Source organism: Pinus tabuliformis, chromosome 6 (genome assembly GCF_031772625.1).
Source record: "Pinus tabuliformis cultivar Carrire ecotype Pingquan chromosome 6, CPIR1, whole genome shotgun sequence".
NCBI classification, from domain to species: domain Eukaryota; kingdom Viridiplantae; phylum Streptophyta; class Pinopsida; order Pinales; family Pinaceae; genus Pinus; species Pinus tabuliformis.
In genome coordinates, this window is record NC_142292.1 from 10,421,889 (window position 1) to 10,438,162 (window position 16,274).

The 16,274-nt window shown below is 41.1% G+C and overlaps 1 pseudogene; it reads left to right on the plus strand.

Moving 5' to 3' along the window:
- Window positions 1-11,337: 11,337 nt before the first annotated feature.
- Window positions 11,338-11,949, plus strand: LOC149256963 (heat shock protein 90-1 pseudogene; annotated as a pseudogene).
- The last annotated feature ends 4,325 nt before the right edge of the window (window positions 11,950-16,274 follow it).

Genomic DNA, 16,274 nt, shown 5'->3' on the forward strand with positions numbered 1-16,274 from the left:
CCCTGACAATCTATCAGCTCGCCATGAGGATCGTAGATCACCCACGCCGCAGAGGACAAGTTGCGAGTACTGCGGCAGGCACCATCAGCGAAACCAACATAAGGTGCATCAGACATCTGCACAAGAAGTGAAAAAACACAATAAGTGGCAGTTACGCCTTTGAAAACTGACACACACACACACAACACACTTGCTAGAGTACATGTATGTACAAAATAAAATGTACCAGCATCACGCATAGTACTTTTTCAGGTAAAGCCCATTTCGGGGCTTCCCAAGAGGGTTCCCTTCATAATCAATCAGCTCGTAGGCCCCTTTCTGCAGAACTTTCTTGACAATGTAAGGGCCTAGCCACATAGACTCGAGCTTTCCTGCTCCTAGCTTATCCTTTGCCTGATCGTAGAGTAGGACTAAATCTCCCTCAACAAAAGAACGTGGACGTACGATCTGATCGAAGTGAGTCTTGACTCGCTTCTTTTGTGTTTCGATGGCCAAAGAGGCCAGGCGACGAGTCTCATCTAGCTGCTCTAAGTAAAGAAGGCGTTCTTCTAACGGAGTGGTGTTGGGAAGTAGCTCGACAGCTAATTTTAATGAAGGGATTTCACATTCAATTGGAAGGGTAGCCTCTAGTCCATAAACTAGTTGAAATGGAGTGAAACCAGTAGCATCCTTCACTGAGGTTCGGTAGGCCCACAAGGCAGGGAACAACATCAAATGCCAGTTAGACTTATGCATGCCAACAGTACGTTGAAGCATCGTAACCAAGATCTTATTGATAGCTTCAACTTGGCCATTGGACTGAGGGCAGTATGGAGTTGAACTATCGTGCTGCAAGCCTAGCTGGGTTGTTAATTCTGACATCATATGACTACGAAAATGCTTCCCGTGATCAGTGACGATGGCTTGAGGGACGCCGAATCGCGAAATAACATGATTAAATAAAAATTGCGCCGCTGTGTGACCATCTTCAGTTAATGTAGGCATCGCCTCGGCCCATTTAGTAAAGTAATCGACGACAACGATAATAAACCCATGCCCCCCGGCCGAGCGAGGGTTACAGGTCATATAATCAATGCCCCATTTGGCAAAAGGGCCGACGGAAACAACAGGGTGCAATGGAGCAGGAGGCGCTCGCATTTTCCGCTGGTATATCTGGCACTCATGACAAGAGCATACGGCAAGGATGCAATCCTTGAAGATAGAGGGCCAAAAGTAGCCAGCGTGGAGGATTTTTTGGGCAGTAGCATATCCAGACATATGACCGCCACAGGCACCGGAGTGGCAGTCATTCAAGACCCGCTCAGCCTCCTCGAGAGTAAGACAATGGCGGAGAACAGAGTCGGCGCCGAGACGATATAATCTATCGCCAATGATACGATATGGTTGAGATTGATGACGAATCCTTCGCCGAGCGTCTTTGGACATGCCCGGACGAAAGGAGGACGTTTGCAGATATATAATGATATCCCCGTACCATGGATCGAGGGTGCTAATGAGGAATAAGGTTTCATCCGGGATTTGATCCTCTATGTGAGAGGAATTTGATCCGGAAGAAGATGGCAAAGAGCAAATTAACTCAGCAAACACAAGGGATTTCTTGGACTTGGCAGTGGTAAATTCCAAGTCAAACTCTTGGAGGATAACAATCCACTTTGAGTACTTTCCCCCCAGCAACTGGCGTGATAATATATACGTCATGGGGTTGCAGTCAGAAATCACAGTGGTAGTACGCAACAGAATATAATGACGGAAACGTTGGACAGCACAAACAACGGCCAAAGCCAACTTCTCGACGTAAGCATATCGAGTTTCCGTATCTAAAAGGTTGCGGCTGAGATAATAGATAACATGCTCAGTGTCATCATCGTCAGTTTGGACAAGAACCATGCCGATGGTAGTGTCGGCGGCGGCCAAATACAGAGTGTAGTCGCGATAATAATTCGGAGGACGGAGCAATGGAGCAGAAACAAGGAGGCCCTTGAGACGCTCAAAAGATTCCTGAGCAGTGGTATCCCAATGAAAAGGGACATCGCGTTTTAGTAATTGTGTAAAACCTTTGGCCACCTCGGCATAGTTTGGAACGAAACGACGTAAAAAATTTGCTTTACCCTGCAAGCTTTGCAATTGCTGTAAAGAGGCAGGGGGAGGAAGATTCACTATAGCCTCGACTTTAAGGGGATCCAAACGGATGCCCTCTCGGGAAACAACAAACCCGAGAAGTCGGTCAGATTCAACGCAGAAGACACATTTGTGAGGATTAAGCCTAATTCGGTGGTATCGACAGCGAAGAAAGATTTCGCGAAGGTGCTTAGGGTGGTCCTGACGTTTGGCTGAATGAGCAGGGAGATCATCCAGGTAAGGCTGTACAATGTGTCGAATATCATGGAACGCATAAGACATTGCATGCTGGAAGGTAGCACCGGCATTTTTAAGACTGAAAGGGAGCTTCTTATAGGCAAAAGTGCCCCATGGACAGATAAAGGCAGTTTTGTGTTGATCACCGGGAGCAATATTGATCTGGTTATAGCCAGAAAAACCGTCCATAAAATAATACATTTCACTTCCAGCACACTCGTCAATAATTTGATCAATGAATGGTGTGGGGAAATTATCTTTAGGACAGGCCCGATTTATATCACGATAATCGACACAAACACGGATTGTACCCTGTTTTTTAGTCACAGGGACGATATTTGAAACCCAATCTGTGAGCGGAATAGGATAAATAAAACTGGCTTTAAGAAGCTTCTCTACCTCGGCCTTAATCGCTGCAGCCTTTCGGGGGTGTACAGGGCGTAAACGTTGGTGAACAGGCTTAGCACCTGGGTACGTGATTATCTCATGCACCACTATACTAGGATCAATGCCGAGCATTTCTTCATAGGACCACGCGAAGACATCACGAAATTCGCGAAAAAGATTAGAATACAGTTGAATCTCCTCCGGAGTACAAGTGACTCCAATGTGAAGATGCTCGACAATCCCTGGTTTCACAGAGATGTCGATGGGTTGGGTTTGCGTAATGTTTTCCATATTCCCTTCAGAAGACACCTGATAAATCTGAATAGGTGTTTGTAATGGGAGGCAAGGAGAAAACCGATGAAGGCAAGTGAGAATATCCTAAGGGGCAGGGAGAAACGAGGAACGATGGTGAGAATCATGCCAAGGCAGTTCCTCGGGAGACATAGTCTCAATAATGGCTTCATCGGAAGAGAATGTTTCTTGTAAAGGATCCGAAGAAGTTTGATCTACAAGTCCTGAGGATGGATCAAATGAATGGAGAATCATGCTCGAAGGAGCAAGTTCAGAAGAAGGAGTCGATGCAGCAATAATTTCAACATAGTTGAGTTCAGTAGGACTCAACGGCATCTGGTCGCCCCAAGAATCTACTTGGTCGGTGGGAGGAATGATCCATGGATCAGAACAAGTAGTAATCATATTAACAGAGGCGACGTTAGGAGGTGGGAGCGGAAAAACACCCATAAGAGCGAGATCTTTGAAAAGTCCGGCTCCCAGACTCTCAGATAATTGCGAGGTATGCTCCACAAAAGGGATATTACCTTCAGAAGAGGAAGCGAAGAATGATAGCTGGTCGACGGTAACAACCTTCCCTTGATGAGGGAATCGGATGATACGAAACAGAGATGAAGCGACAGCTTTCATCGCGTAGATCCAGCTACGTCCGAGAAGGAGGTTGTAGGTAAGAGTAGCGTCAATGACCTCAACTTCCATTTCGACTGTCTTTCCTTCCAAAGTGATGGGCAAACGTTGGAGTATACCATAAGGACGGGATGCTCTTCCATCAAAGGCTTCCAAGGTTGTGGGAGACTGGCTCAACGTTGGGGATCCGATGGCTTTCCAACAGGCAACAGACATGATGCAAGTAGAAGCACCTTCATCAATGACTGTTCGATGAATTGTTTTGGAATCAATGATAACCTGTATAAGGAAAGCAATTTGGGGAGGCAGTCTCTACGTATGGCGTTCTAAGTCAAAAGTAATTAAATCTGAATTGGCCGGGTCTATGCCACCAATAGCGGATAGCAATGACTTCCTCTGAGAAGGGCAGCTCTGGAGAACTTCTAAAGCGGACATAGCCGACGGAGTCTGTGCTAAGTCCTCAACGATATTGTAGTGCTGTGCAACACAGAAGATTTCCGGAGTACTCCTTTTGGAGGGGGTCGAAGAGGCGTCTCAGTAGTATGTCTCTCGATGTGGAGTGGACCCGAACTGAACGGTGGAGCACTAGAGGGGATCTCAGGCTCCTTCCCGACAGATGGCAGATAATATTTTGTTCGAGTACTGATATTAACAGGTATCGTTCCAGCCATAAACACTTGAGAACCGAAGGAAGAGGGAGGCTGAGAAGGGTCAGCTACCATCTAAGTTTTTTGAGTTTGTTGTGTGGGAAAGGGTTCTTTAAGCACCGCAGGAGTCCCGGGGGCGCCTTTCAACAAACGACTAACTTCGGACCGCCTCGGGCAGTCCTTGGTATAGTGATCCTCATCGCAGATAAGACAAGGATACTTGGGTTTGCGTTTAGCACCGTCCTCGGGCGGAGGTTTAGGTGGATCTGGTTTATTTTTTGCTTTCCCTTTCTTCTTTCCTTTCGAGGCTTTGTCTGCCGTGGTGGATTGGACGACATTAACCTCGGAAGTAACATTCGAAATGGGTGCTACCTGGGAAGGTGGTTCATTCGAAGCAGTCGATTTTTGCTTCCCAGGGTTCGCGGGATTCTTTTTTGAGGATGAACTAACCGAACCAATAATATCGTCAACAGTTGGTGTTGGCCGGGCTTTTGATGTTCCTGGTCTTGGGGCATCAGGCAGATAATCATACAATGTACCTGACTGAGAGTAAACCAAGTCAAGGTACTGAGCGTGCGCGATAGCTTGCTCTTTAGTGACACACGCCCCCATGGCAATGTCCCGAGCTATTGGAGGAACAAACGAAGTCGTAAACCAATCGGTAAGAAGCTGGTCGGGAATCCAAAATTTAATCATACGTCTACGCCATCTCCATTCATGGATATGATCACAGATATGCGTAGCCGTCGTTTGTCTTAAGGATGTGAGGAGGTGTGTACCCGTTTCATATCGAATGGGTAACTGAAAATGCGTGAGAAATGCCATAGCCAAGGAGTTAAAATCCTGAAAGGATCCGCGATTGAGCTCAATATACCACTTAGCTGTAGAGCCAGTGAGAGTCCGCTGAAAAAGGCGAAGCCGAATTGAATCGTCAAGCCACGAATTGGATGAGCACCAAAGGTGATAAGTCATGACATGGGCTTGTGGATCTTCATTAGCTTTACCATCGAATTTTGGACAGTCACAGGGAATTTTCGTTGGAACCGGAGGCCAATATGGGTTATGAAGAATAGGATCATTAGTCAATTTAGACACATCCGGTAATTCTAAAGTTGCTAAGAAAGGTAATTGAGGATTAAAGGACATCTGGGGCTGCTGTTGAGATGGAGCACCAGGGTTCCAACCAGCTGGCGGTTGCCCCCAAGGGTTTGGTCTGGACAGATTTGGCCCCATAGCGTTTGGTCCATAGGGACTTGGGTTCTGCCCCCCAGCGTTCCAGGGATTACCAAATGGTCCTGCAGAAGCACCATATGGTTGCGGATAAGGCTGATAAGGATTCGTCTGCAGTTGTTGGTAATTTTGATATGGGGCAAACAACGGTTGCCCTTGAGGTTGCTGGTGACCATAAGGTGGTTGGACTCCAAACTGAGTTTGAGAAACAGGCTGAGTTTGATAGGTCTGTTGAGATTGAACTCCAGCTTGCATTTGAAAACCAGATGGGGTCTGGGGTCCAGCCTGGGGAAAAAACCCAGGTTGAGCAGTGCCAGAAGGATGTCCTGTAGGTTGGGCTATCTGGCCGGAAGGATAACCTTGTTGATATTGAGGTTGACCTCCCTGCCCAGAAGGTTGTACCTGCTGGGAAAGGAGTTGTTGTTGCCCAACTGAAGGTTGTCCTAACGGACCAGATGGCTGAGTGGGCTGGGCAGTTGGTTGGCCTGATTGGATTTGAGGCTGACCAACTTGCCCAGAAGGTTGACTATACTGGACGGTGGGCTGACCATGTGGTTGAACAGCTTGTCCAGATATTGGACCATACTGGAAATTGGGTTGGTTTGGGTTAACAGATGATTGACCAATTTGTCCAGTAGGATAACCTTGCTGGATACCGGGTCGGACTTGTTGAACAGAAGATTGACCTGAGTTACCAGAAGGTTGAACATAAGAAGAGAAAAACGGACCACCAGCAGCAAAAGGGTTTCCATGGAAGGACTGCCCTTGTTGGTCTTGGGGAGGTTGTCTGGGAGATTGCGCAGACGACACTTGGCCACAATGAAAAGAGGTGGAACCCCAGTTAATTGACAATGGAACTGATACCTCAACAATCGGTTGAGACGGCAAATACTGATCGTATGGCCCCTCTGTTGGGACATTTGACGTAGGATCAAAGATTCCGAATAAAGAAGCCGAAGGATGATTAAAAATAGGAGTCGAAGAGGCTGCACATACCGTTGGAGCGGTTGTGATTGAGGTAACAGACGCACTGCGACTTTGCGGAGGAAAAGGCTCCGTGGTGGGAAAAGTGTGTGGTGACCAGATAGAACCTGTGAAAGGAGTTCCAGAGGGCATAGTATCCCTCAATGCTTTATACCCTGGTGGTAGGTCGCCAGTAGTAGTACTACTGATAGGTGTAGGGCCCGTTGTGGTGGGAATTGTCTAGTCAATTTAATGTCTTAAATTGCTCTACATAAATTATCAATCCGGGTATCGTAAACTGATGAAGTGTGGTGCACTATATGTGCTTAGTTAACCTTTCTCTTACTTCGTTGTTTTATAGTTTATTTTGTTTTTGGGGTTTTGTTCTTGTTGGTTTTCTAAGGTATTAAGAATACTTTTAAAGGACAAGTATGGATAAAGATTTCAAGACAAGGCCTATGTCCTTAATGGTAACTTCCAAAACTTAGCACTTCAAAAGAACTTAAAACATGTTATTGATGGAGTTAGTATTTAAAAAAAAGTGTAAATATAACTAGTTCAATCAAAATAAAATGCAATAATCAAATAATGAGAGAATGACTATGAGACCCAGTATCCTTGCTGCTTTAGCAAAAGGACAAGATGATTCTATCACGTCATTAGTTCATTAAAAGGCTATGTGCATCACTAATCTACAATCAACTTGAAAGCAATTTATGTACAATAATATACATGTTAAAAAGAAAATAAAATGCAGTAATTCAAACTGTACATTAATATACATGAAAATCAGAAAAAGAAATACAAGAAATTAAAGTGACAACTATACAAGGCAGGGGCCCCCTACTACCTATGAAATCAAAGTAAAATTAAACACACTTGCATGAATTAAAATTGCATGAATGAAAAATCTAATCTACCTTACATTCTACAAAGCAATATTTACAAAATGAAATCTACTCTACCTTACATCCTAATGTGCTCCATGACATCTACTTCACATCTCCTTCCATGTTGAGAACATCAAAGCTTTATTCAATTTCTTCAAAAGTGCAAAGTACAACAAAGATCTCCAAAGCTTTCAAAAGCCATGGGGCTAACAAGCTAAAAGGACTAAAAAAAAGACTAACAAATGAAGGAGAGAGATCTCCTATTTATACAAAAAGATGAGAGCCATCTCATTAATGAGAATCCATGAATCTCTCCCTCTTCCTCTAGAGTCCTAATCAAAATAGGAACTGATAAGACACATGTCTTCTTAGAGTTACAATACAATTAGGAGATGTGACACATATCCTCATGATCCCATGATTCTTTCCAACCAAATTCGAATTTGGCCTTGGGGTGCCACATAAGGGTCTTCTAGAAGTCTCCTTTCAACCTACACATGTCAACAACCTCAATCCATTTGTTAGGTATAAGCATATGCACATTATTTTCTAATGTTTAACCACAAATTCACTTAAAAGGCTTAGAAATAATAAATATTGGAAAAACATAAAGGTGGCCCAATGATAATGAAAGTGGGATGAATGTGGTGACATAGTAGTGAAATGGAGATGAAATGGAGGTGATATAATGGTCATAATAGTGAAAGTATAATACAAATGAATGACATTTTCAAGACTCAACATACCCCCCAACTGAAGCTATTGCATGTCCTCATGCAATATATATTACATTAACTCTTTTGATCCTTGAGCTTTGGCTTAACTTTGCATGATATCATTTGATAACTTCATATTTCTGCAAAGTGTTTCACTTGAATTGCAACATGGTTGGTTCTTGTGTTACAACCATTTTTTTTTTTTGTTGCCTTCTATTTTGATCTTTGAACTTTGCATAATGATATTTTGATTATTGTTGCAAAGTATATCTTTATTGGATTGCATGATGGTTGGTTCTTGTGTGACAACCATGATTTTGTTTGTGTCCAATTTATCCTTTAAGCACTTTTTCAAAAGCCATTGTATGCTCATAATAGCAATGTAATAATTAATATATGTTGGAAGTATGTGAGCTCTTGAATATGATATGGACATGGCAAGATATGAATATGAATGTATTCCCCTCCAACTGATGGTATTGGAAATTTTATGAAATGAGGAAGAGAAATGTTTTTCCAACAATTATCATTCTAGCTTTTTATGGAATTCTATGGTCAAAAGTTAGAAAATGACGTACCTTCACTTACCCTTTGGAATGGATGAGTTGTATGTGTGGTGGCTGAAAAATTCTGATCATATTCTTCTTCAAGTGGCTGAACAAGAGGAGTCATGGATAAAGAGATAAGATGACTTTTTATTGCTTCTACTAAAACTTGCTGAATCTGCTCCAAAATGTTGAAAATAATAGTCTTCATGTCTTCAAAACTCATTGGCACAATTCCTACTATGTGAAAAGATGTTCTGATGTTGAACATAGTAGGAAATTGTTGGCTTAGTGGCCATTAATGGATGCCACTAGTCAACACGAGAACTCTCACCATTGATGACAATGAGAGTCAAGATGCCCAAACACATCTTGCTAGGTACGAATGAATTTGCTGATGTCGAGTCACCTAGAAGATCTAACGAACAAGGGAAATTAATGTATTCCCATTGTTTGTCAGCATGAGGACTTGCCATTAAGGCATGCAAGTCTCAAGGTGTTTTTACAAAGAACTTAGACTCAAAGAACTATGGACTCAATAATTTGTATTGAAGCAGGGCTTATTTGCAGAATGAAAATGACAAGGAATGGAAGATGAAAATGGAAAATGGCAATGGAGAGCAGAAATGACAATGGGCAATAAGCATGTGAATGAGCTTCTTGCTTTTATTTGTGGGTTATGAATGGACAAAAAGAGATGGAAAGTGTATGTGAATGTAAATGGAAAATATGGAGTGGAATGAGGTGAATGGTTTATTATGAAGTATGGATGTGATGGAGACAATAGTATCTGAAAGTTTTTCAAGTGTTTGGATCTGATTTTACATCAGCATCTTTCCTCTTTGTTGCTGATCATCCTCTTATGAAACAAATTGGTCTCTTAGAGAGACACCATTCTCTTGTAGTCATTTGTCCTTCCTCCTGAAACTTGCAAAAAAACTAATACTTATTCTGCAATGGAATGTAAGATTATCAAAGGAGAGAGGTGATCAATCTCTCTAGTTATGATATTTACACACAAAACTAAGAATTTGTATTAATGAAACAAGTTCTCAAAGGAAAAATCAAAAGAATTTATACCTGCTTTGGAATTAGTGCCTCAAGTTGATGTTGCTTCTTTTCAGCAATTTATTTCATTATTTGCCATTTCAAACTCTAATGATATATTTCTCATTGTATAGATATTGTTGAGATCTTTCCAATGGTACTTAAATCATCAAAATCTGATTTTGTATGAGAAAGATAGGCTGATTTGAACAATGAAGTTTTTCTGGCTGCGGAATTGGGGAACAGCTCTGTAGCTAAAAATCTTGAATAAGAAGTTAGCCATTCATCTTTCATTATCAGTCCAAAATTAATCAATACCTTTAGAAAAGTGAGAAAATAACTTGTTCATTTCATTGATTCAAAATTATTATTTTTTTCTTGACATGCAGCGACTTAGTGTGGCGACTTTGTGATAACACACAATTTGACTTCCCTTTGACCGGGGTCTTTTTCATCAAATTTGATCGAATGAATAGGACACCATCCATGTACTGACATTTCCCTAGCTACCCATGTGACTTGTTTTGCTTGATGACACCTGCAACCTAGAGTTTAACAAAACAGCTGCGGAATCTGGGATTGGCTGCGAAAACGCTGTATTGGCTGCGGAAAGCCTGTGTGAGCTGCGGAAACGCTGTATTGGCTGCGGAAAGTGCAGAGTGTAGAAAGTACTGTGAAATGGAGTGGCTGTGTGCGTGGAAGAGAAAAAAAATGTGGAGGAGTGAAGGCTGTAACAAATTGCTGTCCAACCTCAATAGATACTTCATATCCAACAAGATCTTGTAATCATTCCAAAACTTGTGATGACTCTGTCTACAAGATCTGGTTTCAACATGCGTATAAACATTGTCTTCTGGCTATAGGCTCTAGCCCCTCCCTGGATATCTTTGCATATGATCCTCAAAATGTATATCGACATATGTAACAAGCAAACAACTGTTGTAAACCTTGCTTTTTGTGATGGTATCGCTAGTCTCATCTCGTCTGGCGGATTTTTTTTTTTTTTTATTGTTTGGTGGAAACTTTGTCAACATCGATACCTCATTCGATGTTTTGATGGATGAAATCGCTTGGGATGCCGGGTGAAACTAAGTACACACAGTGTGCTAACTGTTGGTCACATGAGGCTATTGGTAAACAGACTGTAATCAAGGTTTGAAGCACAGCCGTGGAGTTTGCAGCGGGAGTTATGCGGCTGTGAAGAGCCGTATGTAATTGGCTTACGTAACAGAGCCGTCTTCACTTGGATCACTGCTGGTTTTAATGAATTGCAACGGGTGGCATATAGGCAGAGGACGTGGTGGCAAAGAGTCCAGCACATAATCAAATTGGCGTTATCCTTCTTCAGGCACGCGGAATACATCAAACTGTCAGTTAATAACTCAATTTTTTCACGCGGCGGCAAAAAAGAGGCTCCAAAGAACTGAAGATTTCTCCCAGACCGCCACGAATTTTCTCAAACGGTTTCTGGGTTCTCTAATTAATCCACCTGGAAAAAAAACCCATGTTTTAGTTTTTTGAAATTCATCTCCATTTGGGCAAATAAAACGTTTGAAGTTTGACGTTTTTTCTGCTGTTACGCTTTTCTGAGTTAACAGTTCTGCATTCGGCTGTGAAATTGATTTTGAATTTTTTTTATATGGAATACTTGGAGGAGAGGCGGCTGAAGGATTTGATCAAGAAGCATTCCGAGTTCATTAGCTACCCCATTTATTTGTGGACTGAGAAGACCACTGAGAAGGAGGTCAGTGACGACGAAGAGGAGACAGAGGAGAAGAAGGAAGATGAAGGGGATATCCAGGAAGTGGAGGAGGAAAAGGAGAAAGATAAGAAGAAAAAGAAGGTAAAGGAAGTGTCGCATGAATGGAGTCTCGTCAACAAGCAAAAGCCCATCTGGATGAGAAAGCTAGAGGAGATTACAAAGGAAGAGTATGCATCGTTCTATAAGAGTCTCACCAATGATTGGGAGGATCACTTGGCCGTGAAGCATTTCTCTGTAGAGGGTCAATTGGAGTTCAAGGCTGTTCTCTTTGTTCCGAAGAGGGCTCCATTCGATCTCTTTGATACAAAGAAGAAGCTCAACAATATTAAGCTTTATGTGAGAATGGTTTTCATAATGGACAACTGTGAGGAGTCTCGGGAGGTAATAGGTACAGGAGCGGGGGAAAATACTCATGTTGAAGAAGGCATTGTGAAGGCGCGAGATGAGAATGAGAAGCTGAAGAAGATGGTGGTAGTTTCACACTGTTGACCCTTATCAGAGATCTATGTGGGAGACAAGAAATTCCAATCCAACCATAGGAAAGACACACCAATAAAGAACACACTATTTGAAGAGTCACGAAGCCACAACGAAAACTAGGAATGGAGATAGCTATAGATTGTTTTTCTTCTCCTTTTTTTTTTTCTTTTTTTTTTCTTGAATCAATTGAAGTGATGAAGTTATTTTGTCTCCTATTTTTTTTTTTTTAACAATTCTTTTTCTGATCCTCCAGATCACACAAAGTGCAGGAGGAGAGCATACTCAAGAATTATTATTTTTCCTTTTTTACTTAACAATCCTTTTTCTGATCCTCTAGATCACACAAAGTGCAAGAGGAGAGCATACTCAAGAATTATTAACCTTTTTTTTTTCAGATGTAAGAAATAAGGTCTCCTAATTACACTTCCCCGGCAACAGCGCCAAAATGTCTAGTCAATTTAATGTCTTAAATTGCTCTACATAAATTATCAATCCGGGTATCATAAACTGATGAAGTGTGGTGCACTATATGTGCTTAGTTAACCTTTCTCTTACTTCGTTGTTTTATAGTTTATTTTGTTTTTGGGGTTTTGTTCTTGTTGGTTTTCTAAGGTCTTAAGAATACTTTTAAAGGACAAGTATGGATAAAGATTTCAAGACAAGGCCTATGTCCTTAATGGTAACTTCCAAAACTTAGCACTTCAAAAGAACTTAAAACATGTTATTGATGGAGTTAGTATTTAAACAAAAGTGTAAATATACAACTAGTTCAATCAAAATAAAATGCAATAATCAAATAATGAGAGAATGACTATGAGACCCAGTATCCTTGCTGCTTCAACAAAAGGACAAGATGATTCTATCACGTCATTAGTTCATTAAAAGGCTATGTGCATCACTAATCTACAATCAACTTGAAAGCAATTTATGTACAATAATATACATGTTAAAAAGAAAATAAAATGCAGTAATTCAAACTGTACATTAATATACATGAAAATCAGAAAAAGAAATACAAGAAATTAAAGTGACAACTATACAAGGCAAGGGCCCCCTACTACCTATGAAATCAAAGCAAAATTAAACACACTTGCATGAATTAAAATTGCATGAATGAAAAATCTAATCTACCTTACATTCTACAAAGCAATATTTACAAAATGAAATCTACTCTACCTTACATCCTAATGTGCTCCATGACATCTACTTCACATCTCCTTCCATGTTGAGAACATCAAAGCTTTATTCAATTTCTTCAAAAGTGCAAAGTACAACAAAGCTCTCCAAAACTTTCAAAAGCCATGGGACTAACAAGCTAAAAGGACTAAAAAAAAGACTAACAAATGAAGGAGAGAGATCTCCTATTTATACAAAAAGATGAGAACCATCTCATTAATGAGAATCCATGAATCTCTCCCTCTTCCTCTAGAGTCCTAATCAAAATAGGAACTGATAAGACACATGTCTTCTTAGAGTTACAATACAATTAGGAGATGTGACACATATCCTCATGATCCCATGATTCTTTCCAACCAAATTCGAATTTGGCCTTGGGGTGCCACATAAGGGTCTTCTAGAAGTCTCCTTTCAACCTACACATGTCAACAACCTCAACCCATTTGTTAGGTATAAGCATATGCACATTATTTTCTAATGTTTAACCACAATTTCACTTAAAAGGCTTAGAAATAATAAATATTGGAAAAACATAAAGGTGTCCCAATGATAATGAAAGTGGGATGAATGTGGTGACATAGTAGTGAAATGGAGATGAAATGGAGGTGATATAATGGTCATAATAGTGAAAGTATAATACAAATGAATGACATTTTCAAGACTCAACAGGAATTTCACCGCTCGTCGCAATGGACTCGTCAGTCGTAGTAGGGGACAAGTCTTCCATGTCAGAGGAAGAAGTTAGGACTGAAACACGAGGAGAAGTATAGTCCCAAAAAGGGACACTGTCCTCAAAAGGTTCCCAAACAGGGTTCCAATGAAACTCGTAAGTCTCGTCGCCGGGGACACGAGAACTAATTGGTTGTATACTTGGAACCAGAGAAAGAGTTGCACTCACAACCGGTATCTCGGAAGACAAAATTGGTAATTTCGCCAGGATGAAACTTCAAAAAACCTAGGGAATCTACCGATACAAAATCCCTACTCAAACTAACGCAAACAAAATCTAATCCTGTAAATGTTATCGTGGCCGAATAAATTTTAGGACGCAAAGACACAACTTGACCTTTTCATGTTTTAAGAGTCGAGAAAAGGACAAAAAGATGACTCTAGTCTCCTTCAAATGTTTAATGAGCACGAAGTGACAAGACGCTCACTGGCACCTTTTCTTTTAAGGAGTCCGAAAAGGATCAAAAGTGACTACTCTGGAGACTCTAGGCAAAGGGTTTACCAAACAATCCGTAAAACTGCTTATACACCTTGGCAATCAGATGAAAACCAAGGACTTCCCCTACTGCAGTCAATCTTCCCGAATGCTGTGTTTAGTGCATTACGGCTTGTAAGGCGGCAGACTCGGCTTCCTATGGATAAAGGATGATAACCTAGTGGGGTCTCCCTTTTATACGCGACGGTACGTGGGAGCTCAGTCCGTACTGGTACTTATTGTCTCTCAGGAGGAATCACCCAACCATCAGTGAGGCAATAGTTACCAGGTTTTACGACGCCGGAACACGTCTCTAGCCTAGACCTCTAGAATATGTGCGTTAGGTTCCAATGCGTTGTTAGATTCATTCGATTTATTTTACAGTTGATCTTCAATCAAGTTTCAGTTTTTTGGTCCTACCGTATGTGATCTCTCAAAACTTCCTAAATGCAAACTATATGCCAAAATTATATCATTTCGTTCAATGAATTCTAACTACAGAAGGGTTGAGATTTTCAAACAAACAAAATGAACAATAAACAAGCAACAAAGATCCTAATGCAGCTAATAACAAGAAATGAAACTTTTTCTTTTCTTTTCTTTTTAAAAGCAACAAATAACACTAAATGCTAACTAATATAATGCAAAAAGATCTTTTGTTTTTTCTTCTTTTAAAATGGCATAATGCATTTAAACAAATCTCAAGAGATATTAACAAGCATGAACAAACAAAATTCACTCAATGCAAAGAGAACCAAATCTGAAACACCAAGATGAACTGTTAAAACAAGGAAAAGCACAAAGACCTTCAATGAACCATGTGATCTAAGTTCAAATGAAGTCAAGCAAAATCCAAATAAGCTAGAAGTGAATTGCCCGAAGCACAGAATAACAAGCTTAAACAACTACTAGACGGGTGCGGAAAACAACCAAAAAGTTGACTGGATAATCAAACCAAAACTTCCCACAGAAGGCTCGACATGCAAAGCCACTAGGTACTCTAGGGCTAGGATACAAAATTGATAGAAATAAGAAAACAACTGAAGGATAAAAGTAACAACCAGTCAAAAAGAGGTCCAACACACTCCCAGAAGCTGCAAAAGATATACAAAGACAAAAATCTGAGTTTAAAGAGCTTCCAACAAACACACTGGCAAAATTCACAGGACTGGCGCGACTGTCAGCCTGCAACTTGCGCTATCAAGGAATTGGCGCGAGTTGCTGTTGTGCAACATGCGCCAACTGGCGCGACTGTCAGAGAGAAAAACGCGCCAACACAGTTTGCTGGCCCAAAAAATAAATAAAACAACCCAGGGTCTGGTCAACAGTACTCAGACAGATCTAACAACAAGAAACAACTTTACAGCTGACCCAGAAAGCTCATTTATGCAAGCAAGCAAGAGAAAACTAACATGCAAGACAAACTCCAAGCCGTTCGGTTCATAAACCAAACCGGAGATCGACTGAAGTGGCGTTGATCTACTCCACTAATGCAAAGTAATAGCATTTCAAAGGCTGCCTGGCCGTGCTTCAGACTCTGTCCAAGGTTTATGAATCAAACAACAAATAGCTCCTCCCCAGTGGAGTCGCCAAATTGTTGGAGAGGTAAATCCCCTCTGTGGATAGAGGCGATCCCACTAGCCCAAAATGGGTCTAGCAACAATCAAATCACGCTACTATGCAAGTTCCTAGTTGCATACTGAAAGTGGATTACGAGAACCAACCTAATGTCGAAGAAGAGTTGATACTCCCATTCCCTTGCTTCGGCAGGTCACAATCCCTGCGATTCCCGCGTATGGATACCTGCACATGCAAAGAACGAAGCGAATACAAGCATAAAATCCACTAAAATACAACTATATTTCAGTCAGAAAGGAAATAAACCAAACATTATCACGATGAACAATGAGATTGGAACCATAATAGTAGTCGTTTATTAATGAATAATCAACAG